The sequence below is a fragment of the Oxyura jamaicensis genome, chromosome 3 (assembly GCF_011077185.1).
Source record: "Oxyura jamaicensis isolate SHBP4307 breed ruddy duck chromosome 3, BPBGC_Ojam_1.0, whole genome shotgun sequence".
Classification (NCBI taxonomy): domain Eukaryota; kingdom Metazoa; phylum Chordata; class Aves; order Anseriformes; family Anatidae; genus Oxyura; species Oxyura jamaicensis.
In genome coordinates this window covers 7875233-7899860 of record NC_048895.1, presented here as the reverse complement: position 1 = coordinate 7899860, position 24628 = coordinate 7875233, and the positions used below count along the sequence as shown (strand labels likewise).

General features: G+C 40.7%; 1 protein-coding gene and 1 non-coding gene across 3 annotated transcripts in view; both read right to left on the bottom strand.

Moving 5' to 3' along the window:
- Positions 1-24628, bottom strand: part of MACROD2 (mono-ADP ribosylhydrolase 2) — an 857698-nt gene that overhangs the window by 448866 nt on the left and 384204 nt on the right. The gene's annotated exons all lie outside the window — the stretch shown is intronic.
- Positions 15652-15841, bottom strand: LOC118165383. Its single transcript, XR_004750029.1, has one exon. It is a non-coding gene; the product is annotated as a U2 spliceosomal RNA (small nuclear RNA).

Sequence of the window (24628 nt, the reverse complement as noted above, 5' to 3'; positions counted from 1 at the left end):
ATTAATAATTGAGATTCTAAGGGTTGAGTTCTCTTGGAATTTTGCTCATTTCATACTGTATAATTTAACTTCTTTACTCAAAGCAAAACAACAACAACAGAAAAACAGCTTCTGCTTTCTTGCATCCATCTAATTCCATTTGCCTGTTAACAGGAATGAAATGTGAAATGAAACAGAGAGCTGAACATTAGATTTTGAAAACTGAGTGTGCTCAGGTAGAGACTGATACTGATCATTTTATTGAAATATAGCTTCTAGAAACCTTTATAAGAAACAGTTGTTATTGTTAATGACACCTCACAAGACATAAATATGCCACCATATGTGTATACATGCTCCATAGCCTTCGTGCACGTCTCATGGTGAAGACTTACTGACATCAAGGCACTGATGCAATCAGCCATGCAGTTCTTTGTACAAGATTTCTTTCCTCTCTTTTCATAAGTCTCCCACTGTTATTTCAACCTGTCAAGTTTTCTGGGAAATAGTGTCAGCTGCAGTTCTTATGTTATAACTAGACATGCTATGCACCCATGTGCTCTCGAGTTTCCTTTGGTCTGAGTAAGTATCAGCTCGGTCTCTTCTGGCAAGAGCTACAGACAGAGATAACTCCCAGCTTCCCTAGGCCTTCACATGACCTCTGCTAAAAAATTAACAACCTGATGGATTAACACCTACCCTTTTCTCACAGAGCCTTCCTTCTGGGAACCCAAGGCTGCAGTCTCTTTTCAGGGACCAGGGCTGGATGCCATGGGTAACAAGAGGCTTTGAAAAGAGATCCTGTGAACCTCTATTTTAGATGCACCACAAGATAAAAAGAATATATATATATATATATTTATATCCCAGAGCACAACTTTCTTCACTCCTGAATGTCTTTTGGAATTTAGCAGAACCTTCTGCGATGTCCTTCAGCAGTTTTCCTTCTACGTACTGCTGTCCCTCTGTCCTCCTGCAGCTGCCTCCATCTCTCCAAAAACTTCTGAACTATTTTCATCCTACCACTAATCCTGGTTTCCTTGCTCTGCTTTTAAATTCCACTTCTCCTCACGACTTCCAGCTCTGCAGGGGAGGACGGGGTAATCTCAGGTTTTCAGCAGAGCCCACATTGTCTTTTGTTCTAAGTAAATTATCATCAGCCTCTGAAAAGGCACCTGATAACAGTAAACAGACTGGTGGCCAACATCTTGGCCCCACTCTCAGAATCAGCAGCTAAAACTAAACTCAGTCAAAAAGCAGCCATTGAGCCCAAACTAATTATATACAAGGCAAGGAGCAAAGAGGAGAATGACCTACTGGGAGCTCCTGAAGGAAGTGACCTAAAGAGCAGCACTGGAAAATTTTCTTTCAGATTTTCATGGGACTCTGCTGACACTCCTGGACCTAAACGCTGTGTTGTTCCACTTTACGCAAAATCTAACACTGTCGGCTCGCTCCCCAACCAGCAGATGCTGTAAGGTACCTGTAAGACTTATTTTCATGTTATGCTTTTCGTATTTGCCTTTTCAAAAATAATTATCTTATATCTTGCAAATCTTACAGAGACATCAGGGCATTACAAAGTGAGTCAACCAGCTGTTGAAAACACGATTCCTTCACAATACTCACTCTCTCACAGAATTTAGAAGAAAAAGGGATACACTAAAAACTCTCATCAACACCACTGCAAAATACAGCCTCTTTTCTCTGTAGCTACTGTGTGGGCTTTTAAGTCCTTGGACAGCAGATTGTTTTGCCTTCACCTCTTGCACAGCCCTCTGTATGTTGTAGGTACCTATCTAAACATATCAGATTATTGATAACAACTTATTAACAACAGGTAGTTAACAGCAGATGCCCAACCTCTCTCCATTACGTGGCCTGGAGGAAAAGTCTGAAAGAGAAACCTAGCCACTCTTCAAACAGTAAAAGCAGCTGCAAAAACTGGACTTTTGTGGTGATTCATAGATTTCTGACATTTTGATGGGCTTTCCCATGCTAACTGCTCTTTGCTCAACAGATCTTTACTTCCCCTCCTTGCCCCAGCTCTTTAATTCAGTTACGCTGTTTATTCATGTCTCTTTCAGTGTCACATTTCCTTTCAATTATCTTTTATCTCCATCACCAATTTTTCTTCTCGTCTCTCTCCCATAGTCAAACTGGAACTAGTCGGATATTTTCTGACATCAACTGTTTGTGGATTTTCACCACAAACTTCTACCACTATCACTCACTCCTGGCTAATTAGATTATAAACCCATCTCTGTGCATTTCTACTTGACCAAGCAAAGCTGGTCTTGAGGCATTACCAAAATAAACAATATTAGCAACAATTAAAAACAGCTTGATTCAAATCCCACTGCGTATGGTTCCACCATGAACTTGCTTAAATCATAAGTTCAAAAGAGCACATACTTTTTCATTGCTTTTACTGATTTAAATCCTCACGCTTTTTAAAATGTGATTGAGGGGAAAAACAAAAAACAAAACAACAAAACACAAAGGGATTTCTGAGGTTAAATACTGCAGTTAAAGTAAGCCAGACTTAAAATAAAAAGTTGGCATTTTAAAGGCCTGCAAATAGGAATAACTCTACCCACGTCTGTACAAACATGAATAACGGGACCTCCTATCATCTCACGTAAGATGTATGCACCTGGAGTCACGCGAACACTAGTGCGAACTCTCTAATTTGCAACCAGAAGGTCTGAAGGTTGAAAGAGGAAAAATAACTCAATTGAAAGGTTTGCTAGGACATAGATTAGGATCTTACACTTTCAAACCTCTGTTTCTGTTGGCTGCAGCTCTGTCTGATCACTGCTGAGCTTGAGCGCTCGCCCACTTTAGCGCTCTAAAGACATAAAAAATGCAATTCTTTATTCAAGCTGTTTCTCAGCGGAGCACATCCTATGTAGCAGGTTTCTGGGCCAGGTCCTTTCCCCCCCCCCCCCCCCACCCCGGTGCTGGAAAATGACCTTACAGTAATGAGTGAAACGATGCTCTCGTTCGATTGTTCCTATTTTTCACTACTGCAGTTCTACCTCTGGGTAGTCCTGGCTAATGTGTTCTCTAATTCCCCGCTGATATTTGTGGAACGTTTTTCTGCTGCAAGCTACGTTTAAGAGGAGCTTTTGCTCCTCTGCACAGGCAACTGGCACGGTAGGTCACTGTGCACCGGGAAGAAAGCAGTCCTGGTGGAGAGCTTTTCCTTTCCTACCTCACTGAAGGACACCACAGAGTGGATGTGATTCAGACACACCTGTGCCCCTTAGCACACCAAAGCGGAGAGAGAAAACAACAAGAAAAAAAAAATTGTTTTGATTTTGTGTTTGTTTGTCTGGGACTTGGGCTTTTTTCATGTTATCCAAGAAGAAAACCTGCAGTCGGGATCAGATTGGCATCTCTTGGTCTCAGATTGATTCCCATGCTGCCCAGGGCAACCTGATGACGGCGTGATTTCCACATGGGGCAAAACGCTTGACTGCAATCTAAGGCTTAGAGCTAGAGGACATTAAATTCCCAACGTGTATGAGACTCACGCATAAACTACAAAACCCAGCATTTGCTCAGTTGCATGTATAACAATGCATAGGATACAACACACAACTTTCTATATCCATAAACTTGATTCCGATGAGCCTATCGTAAAATGGGGATTTTACCCTTAGAAAAGAATAGCAGAAGCACAGGAGTTAACAGTTTAGCAGAAGAAGTTTAGAAAAGAAAAGCCTGAATGTAGGCTGTAATATATAAAGTGAAAACTGACAAAGAGATGGTAGCAATATATCATCAAATCCTTTGCCAAAGCAAATGAAAAAGTCACCCGGGCAGATAACATCTGGGTATATGCAATCTCAATTTAGTCAAAATCCCAATGTAAACAAGTCCACTGATAGCAGAAGGGGAGTTAAACATTCCACTAGCTTTGGATAATTGAAACCATCTTCCTTTTTTTTTTTTTTTTTTCCTTTTTTTTTTTTTTTTTTAAAAAAAGGAAAAAAAAATCAATTATCAAACTCAGAGGAAGAAACTGACAGCCATTGGAAGGATTCCATTAAAAGTCCCATTTTTTACTTAGCAGACAAACATCTCTGCAAACAATATTTTTGTTTACACAGGCTAGAAATTGGTCAGCATCATAGCTTTCAAATGGCTTAATACTAGTAAACACTAGTAATATATAGCATACACATTATTTACAATATAGAGAATATTAGAGAAACACATTCTGCTAATTCTATTATGGGATTATTATTTCCAGTGATATGAATATTAAAATCTGGGAGAAAATATATTTGGAGCTGTATTACATGGAGTTTCTTTAAGGCACTCATACCACCCTGCAAGAATCCTAGAAAAATGGCAGCAGTCACTCTGGGAATGGTAAAAACACAGCAAATGAATTCAGTCTCAAACAAATTTCATTTAAAGGCTGTGTAGGATCAGTGGAAATGTATCATGTTACACGAGCCTAATTATATATTGCAATAGTCACTCAGTCAACCCGTATGTCAAGTTAGTGCATTAGTACATTATCACTGATAATGAAGTTTTGACAGTAATCTGAAACATCTGCAACAAGTACCAGCAAAGCCATTGAATAGAGAATAGCATTAACAAAATACTTCATTTTTATTTTTTTCAGTGCTAACAACTTAACATACTTCTGGGGTAAATGTCACGTTAGAAATAACTGTAATCATATATAAATCAACTTTCATGCCTGTTGCGTGAATGCACATGAAATTAAATAGTCTATGCATTCTAGCAGTATCCTCGTAAATTTTATGAAACAAAGCTGAAGCGTATAGAGTAGGTCAAATTCAAACGCTGGAGAGCACTAACAAGGTTAGGAAGCACTAGGGGGTTATGAAAAGAAAAAAAAAAATCCAGTAATGTTCATTGCAAAAGTAACAATTAAAAGGAAAATATCATTCGTATGTGCCCCAGCAAACCCTAATGACAACTGTCTAATTAAAAAATAAACTCTAAAAATTCTAAAATTCTGCTCTCCTGTAGCTCACAAGGCTAAAAAGCTAATTTTTAAAAATAGGTCATCTCTCATCTCCATGTAACAGCGACAGAAGCAAGTATTAAATTGGTTCATTTAAAAAGAAGGAGATTATCAGAATACTTATTTGCACACAGTTATGCAGAAAACGTCTCAAATGAAATTCAAGAGCTATTTTACATTGAGTAAAACTCGTAAGTAAACCTAATAAACAATACAAAACAAGTTAGAAGGTTTCAAAAAAATAAAGAAAAAATAAAGAAATTAAAGAGGAAGCCCCGTATTTAAAAAGTAAAATGACAAAACTGAAAAGTTTACTCACACAAAAAAAATATCTAGTTTATATGAAACTATAGGCATAACACGGTGCATGTGATGGTCGTTGATATGGCATTTTAAGATATCCCACATCCTGACAGAGATAACTGATCACATTCCCGTGTATTGCAGAAGGTAAAACAAACATGAACTAACGTCTGGGTTAGGGCTGAATATCAAACTACGGACCCTTTGAATTGATTTGCACAGTAAAAATCACATTGCCCTGTCATTTAGTAATGAATCTAGAAGAGATATATGACTTTTGCTGCGTGCACCATGCCTAAATATTTACGGACAACCTTTGTACAAGCGCAAAGATAAAAAGGTTCAACTGTCAAGACAGTCTGTGGGACAGGCACAAAATTCACCATGTTGAAAGTGTTATTCTATTGCCTTGCAGTTTGGATAAATTCATCGTGGACACACTCTATATTAACATATCCATTAGATATGGGTATGTTAGCAGTGTTGCATTACACATGAATGGCACGGTTCCATCAAAGTATTTGTGCTTAGATCCCATTTTTCTATTGTTCTCCAATGTTGGGCTGCTCAAATATTATCATTCAAACCACAAACGTATTCATGGAAATAGGTCTCAAAGAGCACGTTTCAATCATTCATAATCCTGCTGCATTTTTCAAGGTATGACTCACCAGCAGCCATGTACCTTGGCTATACTGGGGGAATGTTTTGTTAATTTAATAAGCCTTTTCTTCCATTTCAGAAATATATATATATATTATTCTAACAGTATTTGGTTATCTGATATCGTACCATTCATTAAAAATGGAATTACTTCTTTCTGCTGGAACACAGGTTTCCAAATAGAAAAACAAACGAAAAACAGTAGCTCAGAATTACCTAATTAGTAGACCTATCAATCTCCTGAATCATGTTTTGAGAAAGAGAACATGTGCAGAGTTTTTCCTTTTTTTAAGATACTGTAATTCCAATCTTAAAATTACACTGGTGTGTGTATTCGTTTTTAGTTCCATGTTAAGACAAAGGCACGTTGGGATAGTTATCCTGCTTTATCATGGCATAATTCCGCCAGCTGACAAAGTCTCTAATTTAAGTACCACCCACAAAATTGCACTGCATATACCAGGCATTTTATCAACACATTTTTATTCCACTGTGTTGTGCCCCTCTAGGGGCTCCATCTTTGGAAATTGCTCAGTGTTCCCTTTTAAATGTAGAATGTGAAAAGCATACATCCCTGCTTGACCCAAACCACATGCTTGCAGCTCAGAGATGCAATACTCCAGCACAGAAACTTCAGTTCCCAGCAGGGGAAACTCCTCTTCTTCCTCCCTGAATTCTTCCAGAGAAAACAAACAAAACCAAACACACACCGTATCTGAGACACATCAGTCTGGAGGATGTTCATAATTGCAGAATTCAGAGACTTCTTGATGAGATTCTCCAACAGCTGTACTGCCCCACTTCAGAAAAAAAAAAATAAAATAAAATAAAAAAAATTCTGGAAGGTATTTACACAACGTTAAACTTGGATCCCCTGAGCAATGCACTGAAGGTAATCACCGGTACATCTGTTTCTGTCATATTTAAATTCATAGCCTAATTCAATTGCAAATAATTAGCTATTTATCACCATGAAGTTCACATTACAAAATTAGAAGGGGCCAACATGACCCTAACCATTTAACAAAAGATTCAGGTCTTAAAAAGAGGAAAGGGGAGAGAAACAAAATAAACCCTAGCAATCAATCCCCCAGTAAATCAAACACAATCAGTTCTGCTTGCCCATCATCCCCCTGCAAAACCCAAATCCCTTTGTTTTTTCAGACTTACAGAATATATTGCCATGCGTATCAGTTAAGTCCATCTTTCATTTTTATAGCCTGAAGAGAATTATTTAGTCAAAATAGCGTGAGTACACAGCTCTTGTAATACCTGTGACCTCGCTTTCAGACACCTACTTTGAAACACTTCTATAACTCAAGAACTTTTTTTCACTTGCAAGGACATCTTAATTATCCCACCCGTGACATGAATGTTTTTGGAAGATAAAGTCTGTAATTAACTTGTTGCCAAACAATATGTTTACTGTCCCTGAAGGTCAGTTCTCATATAAAGACATAAGGACACTTAACTTTGGGAGATGTGTATTGTAACTGCCGTCAAACATTAACTAAGTGGTCATCCATTATCTATAGTAGCAGCAAGCCAAAGTACGAACATATTCCAAGCGTTATAAAACGGTTCTGCTAAAATAAACTTCTACCAAGACTTGCAGAAAATAAGCACAACCACAGACACAGTGCTTGACCCACTCGAAAAGGATTCGCTAGAAATTCCACTTAATCTCAGTAGACAATCGGTAGTGGGAGAATTTGCTCAAGACAGTCAAACGCAATTGTTTCTACGCTACAGAAATCTCTCTTTGCCGACTGCCCTTGCCAGGGAAAATGAAATTTTAAAAGATTTCACCAAAACAGCTGTAAGGACTCCTTGCCTCATTTCGTACTGAATTTAGACCAGAAATTCACACACATCAGTTGGACTTGGAAATCTGTGATGTGCGAAGGGCAGTGGGAGGGTCTGGGTGTATCAAGAGGTTTCATTAGCCCTGCAGAGCCTCAAAAAGCAGCTGCACACTCCTACTCAGTTCAGGTCCGCTGCTTTTTTCTGCTTCCTTTTTCTCCTGGACACTTTGGACACCATCTCCAAATCCATGAAGCATCTTACAGCTGTGCTTAAAAGAGGTGCTTGGTGAGGGTAAGAGGTACAATCCATAGTCCTAAAGAGCTTCCTGGCTTAGGCAAACGAGAAGGCAGCCATGGTCGATTAAATATCTCCTATGATATATCAATTAATTGTATGCTAGGAGAGGTACGAAGAGAAAAAAAAATGAACCCAAAAAAAGGAAAATTAAAATAAAGAAAGATAAGTCAAGCACTTTCTGTGCTGTTGTACCCAGCGTTACTCAGTCTGTGACTCACATCTCCATCGTTATTCCGTATTTCAACAGGAAACCCAGCACACACTTGGCCCTAACTCTGACTTACACTGTGCTTACAGGCAGAGACAGATGTAGGGAATGGAGGGCAAAGAAAAGCAGCTAATAAAATTCAGGAGGAATAACACAGTCTGTGTCCAATAAGGCACGTTTGTCTCCTCAGCTCACAGCACGCTTTCTTCCGTGTACAGGAACAGGTAACAACTGAGAACATGAGTTTCCCTCAAAGTGTCGGACAAATGGGAACAACTTCACAACATACGGAAGAAATAATATACAGAAGAATCTGAACGTGGCAAGAGTGTATATACATTCAGATGGAAAAAAAAAAAAAAAAAAGGACGATGGAAATGACGAATGTTCAAAAAAGGGATGGAAAGACTCAACTTTGCAAGGGAAAAATAATAATTTAGGAAGGGAAAGAAATGAGAAATTAGGAATGCCAAAAAAATCACTGAACAAAAGACCTGGAGGAAGAAGAGGAGTCTGGAGACCTTCATATACAGGTGTGGCCATTAGCACTGTAGTGAACTAGTAAACAAGACCGCTCTCTTGGCATACTGCAGCTCATTACAGACAATATTTTGTACTTGTACCATTCACGCAAAATTAGTTGATTCCCGGTCTCCGTTATTTGAAAAACTCATGTATGTCAGCACTTTAGATACTGGAATAGCTTGTAAGTGTTGAAACGTGGACTATTTGCTGTTTTTCCGTTGAGAATAGATTAGATTTCAAATTCCCCCACTTTGTTACCAAAAGCATTTCCATCAGCTGGAAACACTTTTCAATCCATCTTGCCAACATTTGACCTATGCTAGTTTCTTTTGGAAGGTGAAACCAGTCCGGATCAGGCATGGATAAGCAATTCTCCACTGAGAGCATGTCAAATAGACACACAGCCTTCTACGAGCCAGAACACAGCAAATGTGTGTTTCTTGAGAATGGGCACTTACTCAGAGCTGTTCATATGGAAGCAAATAACAAGAACCCATGTCACTCGGCAGTTTCTCTTGTAGATGAGCAGAGGGAACACACATGCTATTCATTTTCCGAAATAATATTGGAGAGTGCTGTTTACATGCTGCCTATAGGCCATCTAATTTAAAGAATGTAGCATATTAAAGTAATTGAAAAAGGCATTTGTTTCTGCAGCACAAAATGCAGAGTCTGATTATTAGACAAAATAATCGACACACTGTTACACTAGACACATTTGCTTGAATACTACGGTATAATAAGCTATTATATGATAAGAGAAGACTTCAGCTAATCTCATCCCAGAAGCGTTCACTCTCAGTCCTTCACTACTGTCGGTGACCCCCCTGAAGTGCCGGCCAGCTGCACGCTGAGTTTTGAGTGAGCTCCCCCGTTTCTATGTGAAATGGAAGACAAAGCAGCATGTGGCACCTGATACCATACCGGTACTGTCTTCCACACACTGCAGATGAAGTATACCCAAGTCCTTCCTCGTATTCTTCTCATCATTCCCCTTCAACATCCATCCACACTTTTTTTTTTTCCTTTTAAAACAGGTCATCGCAAGTCCAGCTCTGATGTCTCTCTAATTTCCCAAACCATGTGCTGACTGACTTGGGGTTTGCAGGAAGGAAAGCTTCCCACAGGCTGACTGCACCCAGCAGAGATTACAGATGCCTTGTGGCAGCAGGAGGAAGAAACTCAGAGCTGAAGTCATTATCCTTTCCAGTACCACCACACTCCATCCTCTGTAAACTCTCTGACAGCATCGCCCCCTTATCTTTTTCTAGAGCGTCACGTAAAATGAAAAGGTTAAACTTGATGGCTTTTGCAAGGCCTTTGGGTTAGATACCCACTTTTTAAAAACAAACAAACAAACAAAAAACACAAAAAGCCTATATGCAGCAAAATGTTTTGAAAATCACAGCAACACGATGGTTCAAGGATGAAATTTGCTACCTGAGCTGAATTACACAGTCTAATATTGCTTCTCAAAGTAACTATTGCAAGCCATCTTTACAAACAAAATTTTCTTCCAGTGTCCAACAATATTCTTCCAGTGCAAATCCACACACTTTGAAATGCCACACACGTTTACTTTGTTCTTCATACAAAAATATAGGGTATTAGAACAAACAGGTGAATGTTCTCAGCTTCAGTCTGGTCAAGATTTCCCTATTTTCTCTCTTTAGCATCTCCCTGTTCAATCCTCTTTCCCTCTTTCACATACCCACTTTTCCTTTTCTTGTCCAAACGGAGGATACCTGGACACTCAAGCAGATAGAAGAGCAGACGTACCATTGTGAAACCCTCTAAGAAGCCTGATGTGAACGAGACTCGCTGGGATCACAGAAGCCTGATGTGAACGAGACTCGCTGGGATCACAGGCTACTACTCAATTTCACTCATAGCAAGAGCCAAAGGTAAAGCTTCATGTGAAAGGAAAGCGTTACTAAATACTCCGCTTCCAGCGCTACGTGCCAGCAAACGTCCCCCGATGATGGATTGCCTCGCACGCTCCCTCCACGTGCAGTCACCCATGGCACGCCCGTGGCTTGTTACCCCAGGCTGGAGCCTACCGAACAGAGCAACTTTTGGAGCGGTTCAAAAGTCTTCACAAAACAGCAGCTTTCAGTCTTTTACAGTTAATCCAGAGGTATAGGGTCAAAATATATGAGCCTTGGGTTTGCATTAACACTGTAAATGATCAAAACAACTCATTAGCTGTGATTCATCCATTTGTGCTGAAACAAGTAAATGTCAGTACTGTCAGGAAAGGGAAAAGTTTATGATTAAGCTCTGGCTATATTCATTCCTCATAATCTCTGCTCAAAGACAGCATTCAAAAGCATTTTTAAGAGATTCAGCACTCGATTTTCCAGCCACCTCACTGAGATAGCGCTGCACGGAATTCATACAAAAGAGCAGTTATGTAGAAACATATACCTTTATATTCAACATTGTCGTGTGAAATGGTTTTGCAATTAGCTTCATTTTAAGGCAGAAAAACACTTCAACAGCAAATGACAGAGGATAACATGAGTAAGCACAGAAAGCAAGTGTGCTTAAACAAATGCAGACATCAAGTCAAGGATCTCCTGCAATTCAATGGAAAGCTCGTGTATAGTTCTCCGTTGTCTTAACTGAATACTTAATTACTGGCAGTCTTAACCTTTCTGCTGCACCAATTTTTGATCTGCACTCAGCGAGAAACAGGGAAGCCACCCCGTTTGCCAGCACGTCCAGAATAACTAAGCAACCCACGTAACGATCCCACTGAGAAAACCTCCAAACATGTCCTGTCTGTCAGTAAAGACCACCGAGGGAACCCTAAACCAAGGCATTTGAGTCTGTTTGCCTTACTTTGTGTTCATCTTTACTTGGTCAAGTCACAGCAAGGATAAAATAGGAAACCACGCAGGGCACAGTGCGCAGAGACCATCTTCCTGTCTCATGAGAAAAGGCTCTCAAATGAGGAAAGAGCTCTTGAATTAATGCAATCTGAGTTAATAACGACAATAAGAAGATATTATACCTCTGGGTATTCTGAACATGGAATTAAGTCACTTACTTAAAGTATCATGTAACAGCTCTAGAACCAATAGGCACAGGCACTTTATATTTTCTGATGTACCAGTAAGTTTAGCATGTAGACCCCTAGTGCCTTACCATGTCATCACTGCAGAACAACAGCAGATACTTATCAGCTCAGTCTTAATTAATTTGCTCCCAAATGGGTACCAAATTTAGAAGGAAAGAAATTGTAATTTTACCCTGGAAGACCACTTCACACAAATGGGACTGAGTGTTACCTGATTCGTATCTGTCCTCTCATCGTGCAGAGGCTTACTACATGGGACCTTCAAGTAATTCTAAAAATATCCAGCTGCTATTGCATGTAAATATTGTGCCCTTCTCTCTGGACAGAATCCTTCTGAGGGAAATAGCTAAGTTGCTCCAGGCTTGTTTTTCTTACATCTCACACGGACATGCCTCAAACACTCCTATCAGTGTTCAATCAAATTTTAATCACCTATGTGGAAACATCCACAAGTTCAACCAAGTGGCCCTGCCTGCGTTCTGCTATTTTGGTGGTTTTATCGCATTACTTCACGCAGCAGAACTAAGGTTGACATCAGTACTAAATCTCACAAAACCTCAGTTTAACAGTAGTTTCCCCCTTAGGAAATGCATTCCCTTGAGGACAGCTAACATTGGCTATATTAAAGTCCCCATTTCAGCCTAAAATCCTCTCAAACAATACTGTTTCCAATGGCAGCATTGTGATTGGTCTGAAGCACAGGAGTCTGAGAGGTTTATTTATATGCTAGCTCTTCTGTGTGTGTGTGTGCAGGTGTGTTTTCAAAAAAAAAGAGAGTAAAAATTTTAAAAAGATACAAAAAATTGATATTAATTCAACAGTAGTGGCTTTGGAACAAAAGCATGATAACATTGTACTGGAGGCAGACAATTAACATTGTGCTGGAGATGTACAATCCTTATCGTTTTCCTTCATCTCTTCAAAATGTTTTACTAAGGAAATGGTCAAAGCTGTAACACAAAGACAAGTGTGCAGCAAATAAACATCTAAAAATAGGTTTCATAATAGTATCCAGTGATTCAGCATGTCAGGAGCTTACACAGACTTTACAAATACCGAAGCTGATCATGTTGCAATAAATTCCACTAAATCACTTTTTAGAACCCTAATTGCTGCTTTCAGAGTGGCCAAATCAGGGAACCAAAGCAATGACTCTCTAAAAAGAACCCTACCTTCCCTATGTGGTCTAATTGTTAATTGATTAATGAAAGTTTCTTCTGGAGTTGAGGGAGCGGAAATCTCGCTCTTGCAAGACAGTTTCTACAGAAGCAGGTGATGGTGCAAGGATCTGGTAGGGATGCACGAGGATGCAGGCTGGGGTCAAACCCTGCAAGAGACAACAGGCACAGGCAGCCACCTGCAAAGGTTTGGTTGCTTCCTACAACATCTTAAGAGAGCTGCGAGAAGAGGAAGAAGTGGAAGTGTGCAATTCCATGGAGAACTCTGCACAAGTCTTCCCATTGCTCTTGCCTATTCTTTCAATTTGTCCATCAAGAATGTGCCACCGCGTCCCTCTCTGAGGTGAGCCTGCCCCAACAGCTGAAGCATTTTGTGAACGTGTTCCCATGCAGCAACTCAACGCTCTGCATTCCCACCCAATTTACAAAGGGAGGGCTTGGCTCCTGCTAACCTCTCTCCTTTTCCCCCAAAGCCCTGTGAAAAGGATTTCTGCATGCTAAAAGTCAGCACAGAGAACTGCAAGCCTTTATGGTTCTCCCATGGCTATCCCTGGGAGGCAGGATGCATTACTGCCCTTTGTTTCACCTGGACTTTTGGGAGCGAAACTCAGAAGGGGAAGGAGGAGGACAGGAATGAAAGCAAACAGATTACACTCCTTTTTGGCTGAAAACAGGAAAGTCTGCAGTCCTACTGCTACAGACAAGTGGCCCACAAATCCTCCCTTGCTCTGCCCCTGGAGATGCTCTTCCACAGAGCCAGCGTGTACGTGCTGACCCAGGGTAATACCGACACTTCTTGCAGGCTGGCCTGTGTCACAGCTTTACATAGCCTGTTGGGCCTCCAGCTGCCCTTCCCTCACCTGGGTGAACATAACTCTCACTAAATTAATTTTCTCGGAGAGAGAAAAGAGAGAATCAATATTTATTCCGGGATAAAAATGCTTTTCGCTAAAAGAACTCAGCAGTCAAGAAAAATGAGGAGCAATCATTTTGTTCCCATGACAAACAAAAGCTTCCTTGCCAGTAGACACTGTATATTGACAATAACCTGTAAGCATAGTAGCACGCATAGTAATAAGATGGTATTGTGCTGCAGTGGATTTCTATCTTGCAGACACTATTTTTTCACTTCAAACAGATTTTTTAAAAATCAAACTATTGGATTTTCCATTAAATAGCAACATTAAAATTGTCACAATTAACAAGCACCGTGTTTTTTTTCCCAAATCATCAGCTTTACCTAATGTGTCCTAATTTAAATACTGAAGCCATAAATAATGACAAAGAAATCCCCAACCAATTGAAGACACACAAAACAGAAAATCCGTGGTGCTCTTTTTTTCTTTCCTTTTTTTTTGCCTTTTTTTTTTTTTTTTTTTAAGGAAACAAGTATTTTTATTTTATTTCATTGCAATTAATTTGGCATCCAATCTACCACCAAAAATGTCACACCAGATTAACTTTACTGTATAGCCTTTTTATTAACCATGGCAGGTCAAATAATTAAAAACGGAAGGTGTCTCGGTAATGAGACTTAATGGGGGGACGCTAATTTACAATGACATAGGTACCTCCTTTCTGTATTACCTCACATGCTTGGTAAGAAATCCTTGAAGGGTCAAATTCTTATGTCACCTAGAAAGGAGTTTGATCGCTCCCTATCTGAACTGTATTCATTTTGCTTCTCATACAACTTCCACCTTCCACCCTGTCACTTCCACTTGTCATTTAGTGGCTCGATTCTGTTTCAAAAGATGTTATAAGCCATGCTTGTCATCACCTGCTGCATTACATAGACCTCAGCGGTAACTAAGTCACAGGCCAAATAAAAACAGCTTTTGTTAGCCACCCACTGACTTCTACACGTATGAACAGCTCTGGACCTGCAGTTCATAAACGAGCATAAAATGGCATAGACTGGTATTTAATCAGTTAGAAAGGTTCGACTGAACACCTTCTCTCCACATCTCAGAATACGGTTTAAATGCTTGCAGCAGCAGTGTTTCCTCAAAGGCATTGATCGCATCCAGTTCTTTCAAATGGTCCTTAATCAAATACGATTTGATCCCGTATGTACCACCGCACCACGATGCAGTACGTTTATTCTGGTTCGGATTTGGGGATTAATTCCAATTTTTATTTTCACTCTTATTTATGTACGTATTCAGAAAAATAGCACCAGTAAGAGTGGTCCGTGCAAATCAACAGCAACAGCGATGCAGTAACTCACTCTTCAATGAGACTGTGTGTAGGCTCATTGCATCCTCTAAGTACAAAGGTACATAGGTACTTAGCCCAGTCTTGAAGGTGTAATTTGATGTTACAATTCTGGACCGTATAAAATGGATATTAATAGGAATGGGAAGACAACGAGCAACAGCCTAAAGCACAACCAGAAGTGGTTTGTGGTGTTTTTGTTTGTTTGTTTGTTTGTTTTGTTTTGTTTTGTTTTTCAGCTCAGGAAAAGCCCTGAGCTGAAAACAGGTAGAGATTAAGAGAAAACTTTAGAGCAGCATAATCTATGCCTCCTCTGTTCCTGCTCTTCCCTTCACACTCATTTACGGTCATCTGGGGACCTGCTACTTTTTTTTTCCTTCTTTTTCACACCATTCTAGAAACATAGCAATAGCCAGCTTCGTGCATGGAGAGGATGGCGTAAGCTCCTAGTACATTTCCCAGTCCCCAAACTCATTTAATATAAAACCCTCAAGTTGAGGACATAACAGATATTAAATTGATAAAAACATATGCTACACTTGATCTTTGCCAAAAGGTCAAGAAGCAAACACAAGTCAGCAGACTCGATGGTTCCTTGGTCTGACGCAGTGAGCACACTGAGACTGAATCATCACAAGATTTTAACACCACAGTAGCAACAATTATGCAGCTTTATCACTCAGATTTATTTCAAGAAGCTGAAGACAGACTACAGACCCCAAATAACTCACTCCAAGATTTCAGTGAGCTCATGATTTTGCACACACAGTAACTGTGGGGGCATGCTGTGCATTTTTTTTTAACTGCTGTGGTTAAAACCTCTAGCACAGCAACTTGGGGAAGCTAACAATGCCACGTCAAGCCCCTCAAAATAGTCCCGTCTTGATCTGATTATTTCCTAGATGGCAACTTAAAAAAAAAAAAAGAAAAACAAACAATAACCTTCCCTCCAGCCTCCTGCTAACCCTTGCCCCAAATATTTAAGCAATATTCTGGTTTCAGAATCATGGGGTTATTTTTGAGCTTTTTCCTCACAGATTAGACAACAAATCTTACAAATTTCATAAATAAATAGAAGAACTGGGGCTGGGGGAAGAAGGGACCGAAAATCTATCAATTCTAATTTTAATAAATGACACACTACAGAAAGAAATCCATTCTGAGGTATATTTGCTCAAAACTTGCTGGATTCATTACAGTATCTCACAAGCTTATTCAAAAAGTACATCTCAGCCTTGCCACAGCACGATTTCACTCACTCTGTATCAAACTCTACAATAAGTTAAGATGGAAAATGCCCCCCCAATGAACACTAAGAGAATACTGCCAAAGCCGCTGTGTGCTTGCTTTATGAAACCGCATTTGGAAAAACCATCGCTGTGCATGGAGACCAGAAATGTCTTCTAAAGTTGATGAGTAATAACGGAAGATGTTTGAGTAAACCACAACAAGACAACAATTTCTCATAAATGATTTCCATTTTTAAGAACACTTTGTAAACAAGCCTGTAAAACTCTGTATTTTTGTAACGAGCTTGCATTCTCAATCATGAACGATAACCGCTAATTGCTTTTAAGAACAGAACGGTAGGTCAAAAGTGAAAAACAAGGTACTGTCACAGCAGACATACCTAGCTAATACACTCATGTTGGCATTGCAAGCCGCACAAGGGAGCCAGCCAACTACAAGGTAATTGCTTGACTTTCAATATAGAGTATTTAGTGAATCAGTATCAGCAAATCTACTGGATTTTAATGAGTTAAAATATCATCATAGCATACCTTTGTTCTTTAGGTTAATCACCTTTCCCTAAGGCTCCAAACAATGCTTAAGCTTGTGCTTAATTTGCTATTGAAGTCAACAGAAGTTGCAGTGAATACTGGAAGCTAAACGTGTGCTTAATGAGATTTACTGAATCACAATGCGTAAAAGCGATGTGAGCAGAATCAAAGCCCCAAGGCATTAGCACATCCACCCCACGCTCCCCTAAAACTGCAGGGCCTCCAAAACAAGAAGGAAAAACGTATTATTATGACATGTCTACTGTACATCTGAAATACTTGCATTGCAAACCAGTAGCAAAGACACTTGCATTTTTCCTAAAATACCAACAGAAAGCCTTTGTGGCTCTCTGTTTGGTATTGTTAAGTGATGCCCTTTGACATGAGATAAATGTTGATCTGTCTCACGTTTCCCCTGAAAAGAAAACGTAGTACAATTAAACTGTTTCCATCGGTGGGCAGGTGGGAACGGAGAGGCGACTTAGCATGTATACTTAGTTATCTGTTCCCCTGTGAAAGAGAGGGAACGTCACCCAGTATTAGGGCCTTGCTTCATCCATCATTCAGGCAAACTGTGTAATCCTCTCAGATCTGCATAGGAACGCATGCCTTACACCAGAAGACACTCTTCCTCAGATTAAATTAAATTACCTGCACACCTTCAAATCCCCTCTTGCTACCAAAGACTAACATTTCTTCCTAGGGCAGTGGAGTTTAGTTTAACAAATCGTAATTCAATGATCACTGACTGCAGCGTATATCATATAAAACTGCTCCTTACCGTTTTGTTTGATATTTAGCTGGCTAAAGTGAACATTTAATTGAATTACAACTGTTTTCCTTGACAGTAAGTATTATATGTATAAAAGAAGATGCGAGTCCAACAGAAAATTCTTCAGATTCCTCACTTAATATAAATGTTCAAACCTGACTTAACAATATTTTAATTCTTTCTCTTCCAGTTTATGTGGAGGATCTGCTGCTGACATTAACTGTCAGAGATACTTTTTTTCTTTTCTGTCCAGAAAAAATAACAGCGCATTGGAGATATTTTTAGCAATTTCTCTTAATAACATACTACCACCCGTCCTTTCCCAGAGAGCCTGTCAAAATCAGCACATCTGTTAAAGACAAAACATTGCAAATGTTAATTCTGAGCATAACAATTGTTACTCCGATATGGCAGTCATCAGCATGCAAGGAGTTAACCTTTCCCACTCTTTTGAAAGGTAAAAAAAAAGAAAAAAAGAAAAAAAAAAAGGAAGGTAGAACAGCTGTCACTCAGGTGATGAATGCAAGCTGCCAGCCTTTTAAACAGCAGGTACAGCATTTGAGCTCTGAATTAATTAGCATTCAGAAAGCCTAAACACTGCTTGATAACTCCGCAAGGTAATTTTTGTCCCTTCCTGCAAATTAATACTGCTATTAAGATGAGCAAGGACACAATGCGGATCATAATCGCACTCATTAAACAAAGTTTCACAAGTAACAAATCAGAGGTTCTAGCCAAGAATGCATCAAGTCAATAAAGCACTGCTGCAAAGAACATACAGGAATTCAGCTGCACTTTTCCACTGCATTCACAGAAACACACAGAGTATGAATTCCCGTGTAAATGCATGAAATGCTTTCTGCAGATGAGCACAGCCTTTTCAGAAGTTCAAGTTTCTAAATGTTTAAATAGTGGCTTTGTCTCAAAAGCATTCAGGCTGCTTCCATACAAGAGCCCCTTTTAACACAACGCATGCAGACTGAAACTACAAGTTAGCAATGCCCCTGTGGTTCTACTTTCAGCAACTTGAAAAGCAAGGCCTCCGTCCACCAAATGCTGTTCCAGCACTGCATCAAAGTCTAAACAACCTGGCCTGAAAAGCCATCCTCCCGCGTTTATCATTCGATTTAAGCGAGGAGCATGTTTTAAAAAGCACAAAAATGATTGATGTCAGAATTTAATGATGTTTAATAAGTGGCCATCTGTCAACAGTCACGGGCTAAAAAAGAAGCACATTATTATTCCCCAAAAGATTAGAAATATTGATGCTAATTAAAAGGCACATTATCATTATCTCAAAGCAATGTCTAAACACTAATCACACTTCAAGTCCAGCAAAGGGGGAGGGTGAGCCCTACGGAGAGGAGTGCTCCCCAAATGGGTCATTTGAGTTGATAATGTCTCAGCTGGTGTCGTGAGAGCACAGAGACTGAACTTGGCAAGTTCCAGGTACCTCCTGACTGGGTGGGCAAGCCATTAAACCCTGACCTGGTGCATGAAAAGATTATTATTTTTTTTCTGACTCCTGTCTGTAGGAGAAATCTTTGATGCGTTTTTAAAAGGACTGAAAGAGAAGAGAAATATGCTACGCGTGGCATTTGACTATTTATTTTTTCCAATTTTCCACACATAGTATTTCAAAACAAAATAAAACTTGGCATCGTGGTGCCCAAACATATGATGAATTGCTCCACACTAAACTGCAAAGTACCAGGTATTTTTAGCTGAGAAACAGATTGATGTCACACACGTGTGAGGGACTTGCATGGAAAGGTGTGACTGAACCCCCACAAAGTAACAAAACCACGGGCACGGTGTCTGCGAAGCACTGGCGACATTTTTTGAGAATTCCTCTCTGAGGTCCAGGGCTGCTTCAGCTCCTCCTGCCCGTGCTGTGGAGGAAGGAGGTACATAGAGGTAGGTGGTTCAGGCTGCTGCTAATGTTTGCCTGGAGCTCTGCCTTCGACATTAATAGTCAGGTTATTACCTTTTAAAATGTGGTATTTATTGACATTTTCATAATTCGTCTTGATCAGAATCTCTTTTAAGCAAACAGACCTCCACTAACCTCAAAATCCAAGCTTCATGTTTGAACAGAGGCAGCCAGCAGCACACAACACGCTTTTTGTCTTACTGTGCAAAATGCCGACAGACTCCAGGCAGTTATTGCTTGCAGAGAAGCAAAGTTATAGGACACTGGCAAATGTTTCCCTGCCCCTGGGATATGAGAGATGTGTAAGGAAGATATGCCTGATCCCACCTCCCACGTTGTGGAAACCATATGTACGGTCCCAGAGAGAGCAATGCTGGCTCTGTGAGCCTTGAACTTCAGCTGAGCAACTTTATGAGGCCGCTTGAAGAGTTGGGTGATGCCAGAGGAAAGGGGCAGCGTGGAATACCCTGGTGGTGAAGATGAGAGAAACACGGATAAACACAAAGTAAAATCTTCACAGGGACGGGAGAATCACGTCCAAAGTATGGAAAAGTGGCCAATTGAATGCGTCACAGCTGCTGCAGCCGCAAAGCGGAGCTGCCTGGACAACCAGGGCCTGGGGCAGGAGTGCCCACACGTAATTAAGACCAGCCATTCTCTCCCACTGTATTTTTAACAGCAAACTTTTTCACCTGTAACTGCCATTATTAAATTACCATCACCACAGCGCAAAGCCACCTCTAGTCTTCCTCCTCAGGTCAAGAAACCCATTCATCACCGTCAAGTGAAGCATACTTCTATTTTTACTTGTCATTTTCAAGCCATCACTTCACACAGGTGTGACCTCTGATCCTGATTTTCTTTCCAACACTCCCTTGCCATGCTCTCAGCGTCCTCCATTATCTCTAAGAAATATTTTAAAACTTAAGAAAGATGTCCCTGGTTTTGATTACCCTATTCCAATCTTAACTCCTTGATCTTCAACATAAACACTTCAATCATTCTGGCATTTTCATTGACTCAAATTAAATGCAGAGCCAGTAATTATTTCACAGTCCCCTTGCCCTTTCATACGCAGGTCTTCTGCCTTACACAATGACAAAGTATTACCTCCCAGATCCTTAAACGGCTCGGGTACTTCAGATAGGCTGTGGATATGAATCTGACATGAGGGGACTCTTAAGTAAACCTTGTGAGGCTTACCCGGTGCTAATTATTAGCAATTACAGTGCTTTTCTAACGTTGAGCTCCAATGCTCAAACATGATGCGAGCCATATAACCACACAATTGTTGCGCTGATTAACAGGTTCCTCAGGGTGATTACGAGCACGAGGTACAAGATCCCCTGTATTCTGCAGCCTGCTAAATGTAAATTCTGTGGAACGGATGCCAAAAGGGAAATTCACAGTACTATGGAAGTAAATTCCAGACAGGAGGTTTAGACAAAGAGAAATGAAAAAATACCATCCGCATCCAGTTTTACTTCTGTTATTTACTTCCATGTTCTCTACATTTGCTTTAAACTATCACCAAATTCTTGATTCTTTGTGCTTCACAGATTTGCCTTCTGACTCTGTGCAACTGTTGTACATTGTATAGCTGTCAGAGCAGAAGTGGAATGCATTAAGAGCCGGGTAATTGTGAGCTGGGGCATATGGCACTAAGGAGAATGTAGGAGGTAGTGGGAAGAAGGGGGTTTTGTTTTGATTTTTTCAAGAGTCCGGATATGACTAAAGCTTTTTCCGGTGGGCAAAGAAAATATCCCTTGTTTCTCTGTTTCTCCACTATTTGTATTTGTTTGCCTTTTTTTTTTTTTTTTTTTGGAAGGGGGGAAGAAGAGAAGGAAGTTTAGCATTAATTCAGATTTACATGAATAATAACAAACCTTCCTTCTAGTTTCTCTTCTTCTCTCCCCAGAACATGAGTTCTTAAACGGCACACGTTACAGTGAGCTTTCTGCAAAAAAGCACAGAAACGGACTAGCTGCTGTGGAACACGTCAGACTTCATAGCTCGCATGCATTGAAATGACCAGCACAGTTCGCTCTTCTCAAAGGTATTGCTTCAAGCTGATTGCTGACTCAAGACAAGAACACAGCTCTGGTCTCAGTGAGTTTTTGAGTATTTTCTCTGCAGCTGCAGGGTATAGAGGGTTTTCTGTTTGTTTTGCTTTTTTTCTCCTTTTTCATATGAAACCTCAGATTCTGAAGTACAGTTTGGCAGCGCCAGGCTGAATTCGCTGCCAGCTTCCTAGGGCACAGAATCTGATAACACAAAGCCCCGACTATCTTCTTGCCCAATAAATAACCAGAATTTTGCACCACAATCTTCCTTAAAATATGACTTCTTGTTTTCCTCTCTCGGATGCAGCTCATCTTTTCTGCCAGCGAGGGTTCATCCGCAACAAGGCTGCCTGTGACACGGGCGGTTCCAGCGCATCCCTTCACAAACCCCCCCACGCACAGTGCGGTTCACAGAGTGCACGGGCTGCGAAAAGGAGCACGGAGACAGAGCCTCTCTTCTCTAACGGCATCAGAAAGGCTGCGCTTTCACAGGGAGGACGCTCGTCGAGCGAGCGGATGGGAGAGACGGGAGGCATGCTGCCGGGGAAGTCCAGGCTTACATACTGCATTCTGGGTGCAGAAGCGGCACGCAGCGTTCCCGGTATTTGTATGCTTGAACACCCCTTCTGTCGCGTTATCAGTCACGTGCTTATCGCTGTCACGCTGGAAAGCTGACCCAGCCGATGTCTGCTTCAGACTCAGCGATTTTAAACTGCTTTTTCCTCAGCTTTAAAGGCTCGCGCTGCATAAATCGCTCTCCTTTTTTCATCTTCTTCCCCATCCCTGCCTCAATATTACGCTCGTTCGCTTTGCCCGACATAGCAGAAGAAAGGTCACGAGGCAGTAAAAAGTGGGCACTCGTCAGGTATGAAGTGTCAGAGGCTTCCCTTGGTTTCACCAAAGAAATAAAGGAAATAAATAATCTCAGTGACAGCTATTTGCTCTGCCACTTGTTTTCAGAAGAAGGTAAGAGCCACCTGCCTGCCCAAGAGCAGTTCTGGAGGGAGGAGGGGAACAGACCCCCGAGTGCTCCCCTGCTCCCTGAAGCACCAGCACCGAGCTGTCTTGCAACCTGCTACTACACTGTGCGACCGTTTCCTTCCATTTTCCAAGGGAAAAGGCTTCATTTCCACCTCACTGACAAGAACATGCAAGCGTGCTTGTATTTACTATGGAGACACTCGACACCTAGGGGCGCCAGTTTCTTCCAGTCGTCTGGGATTTAAACGGGTTCCCACACTGCCCTCTGGGCTGCTCCGAAACCTTCCGTAGAGCCAAGAGCTTCACTTCAGGCGAGGACGGCAAGCGCTGTGCAGGCAGCTCTCGGCGGGAGCCCAGCTGCGGTAACAGGCAGATTGCAAGGGCCGCATAATCAGGAGTTACAGGGATTCGGTCTCATCCTCTCAGACATCCGAGAAAAAGGGCGTGTGTGTGTCTGTGCATGCACACAGGCAGTGTCCTGTGGGGAGAGCGAGAACATGCAGCTGAGGGTGCTTGGAAAAGGAGTTCCTTACCTAGCCCCTGCTTGGGTCACGGCGGGGTGCAGCAGGACACAGCCCTGCGCAGCGGCAATGTCTCAGCTCACACACTGCAGCACTTTAAATCCCTACAGATCATCCTGTTTCATCTCAGCAAATAAAAGTTTTAAAATATTTATTTTTTATAATTTTTCAAATAATTGTTATTTACGTGATGTTCTCTCTAGTTACTTAATACTGCCATCGGTTGGAACACCTAAGTATACCCTGACGTTCACCTAGCGCTTCCTGATGAAATGCTGGCATTGCACGACCTCCACAGGACATCTACACTTAAGTAAACACCATCACAGGCAATTCAAAAAATAAAAAAAATCAAAATCATACCCACAAATCTACTAACACTATTTCTTATATACAAAAATCCTAAATGAACAGGTGGCATTCATTAACAATGTGAATTAATGGGCACACATTTCTCATCACGGACTCTACAAACCCTCAAATAATTGCAAGACAAATACTTTTCGTCTGTGAAATTAGAAATGAGAAAATTTTGTTTATTTCCCTTTTATGATGAAACGCTCGAGCCTCATTTTTTAATGAATATATCAATGCTTGTACAGAGCCCAGATGGGAAGAAGTATGAATTTATTTTGTGCTCCCTTTCATATGTTCACAGCAATATACATTTAGATTTATTGTATAACTGCTAACTAAATTTAAATTCCATTCATCTGGGGAAAGCATGCTGAGGAACAACCAGATTCCTGAATGGAGGTTTCTTGTTTGGGTCAAAGGAATTAGGCCACAGGCCCTGTACACACCTTGTAATTTGGTGAGATCCTGAGGACTTAAGGGAAGAAAGAGGAAAAAAAAAGGCACCGGAACAGATTTTTCCTAGAATGGCTGGTCCATCAGCCCACTGTCAGCTAAACAACTCAGGAAAAAAATAAAGGAAAAAAGTTCACTGGCATTATTTACTAGCTGTTCAAAAAGAACATGAAAGGAGCAACACAGCACAACTTCTGCTCTTGCCCAAGTAGAGAAGCCAGCACATACTATTATTTCAGGGACACGTTTACCTCTCCAAACAGTAACCTTGGTTCACCGAATGAATCAGTTCTATGTGCTTATATCCCAGTAAATTCAGCTGACTTTAGACGTGTTAAATTCTTTTTTTAAAGGTGAATTAGAAAGTAAAAAACACCTCCTTAAAGACAACTTACAAATGAACCTGATCTCCTCCTGGAGAAAGAGAATAGTGCAATAAACAGGAAAATTGCTCAAATTCCACATGAGGGTTAAAGATTTCAAACTTCTCAAGGC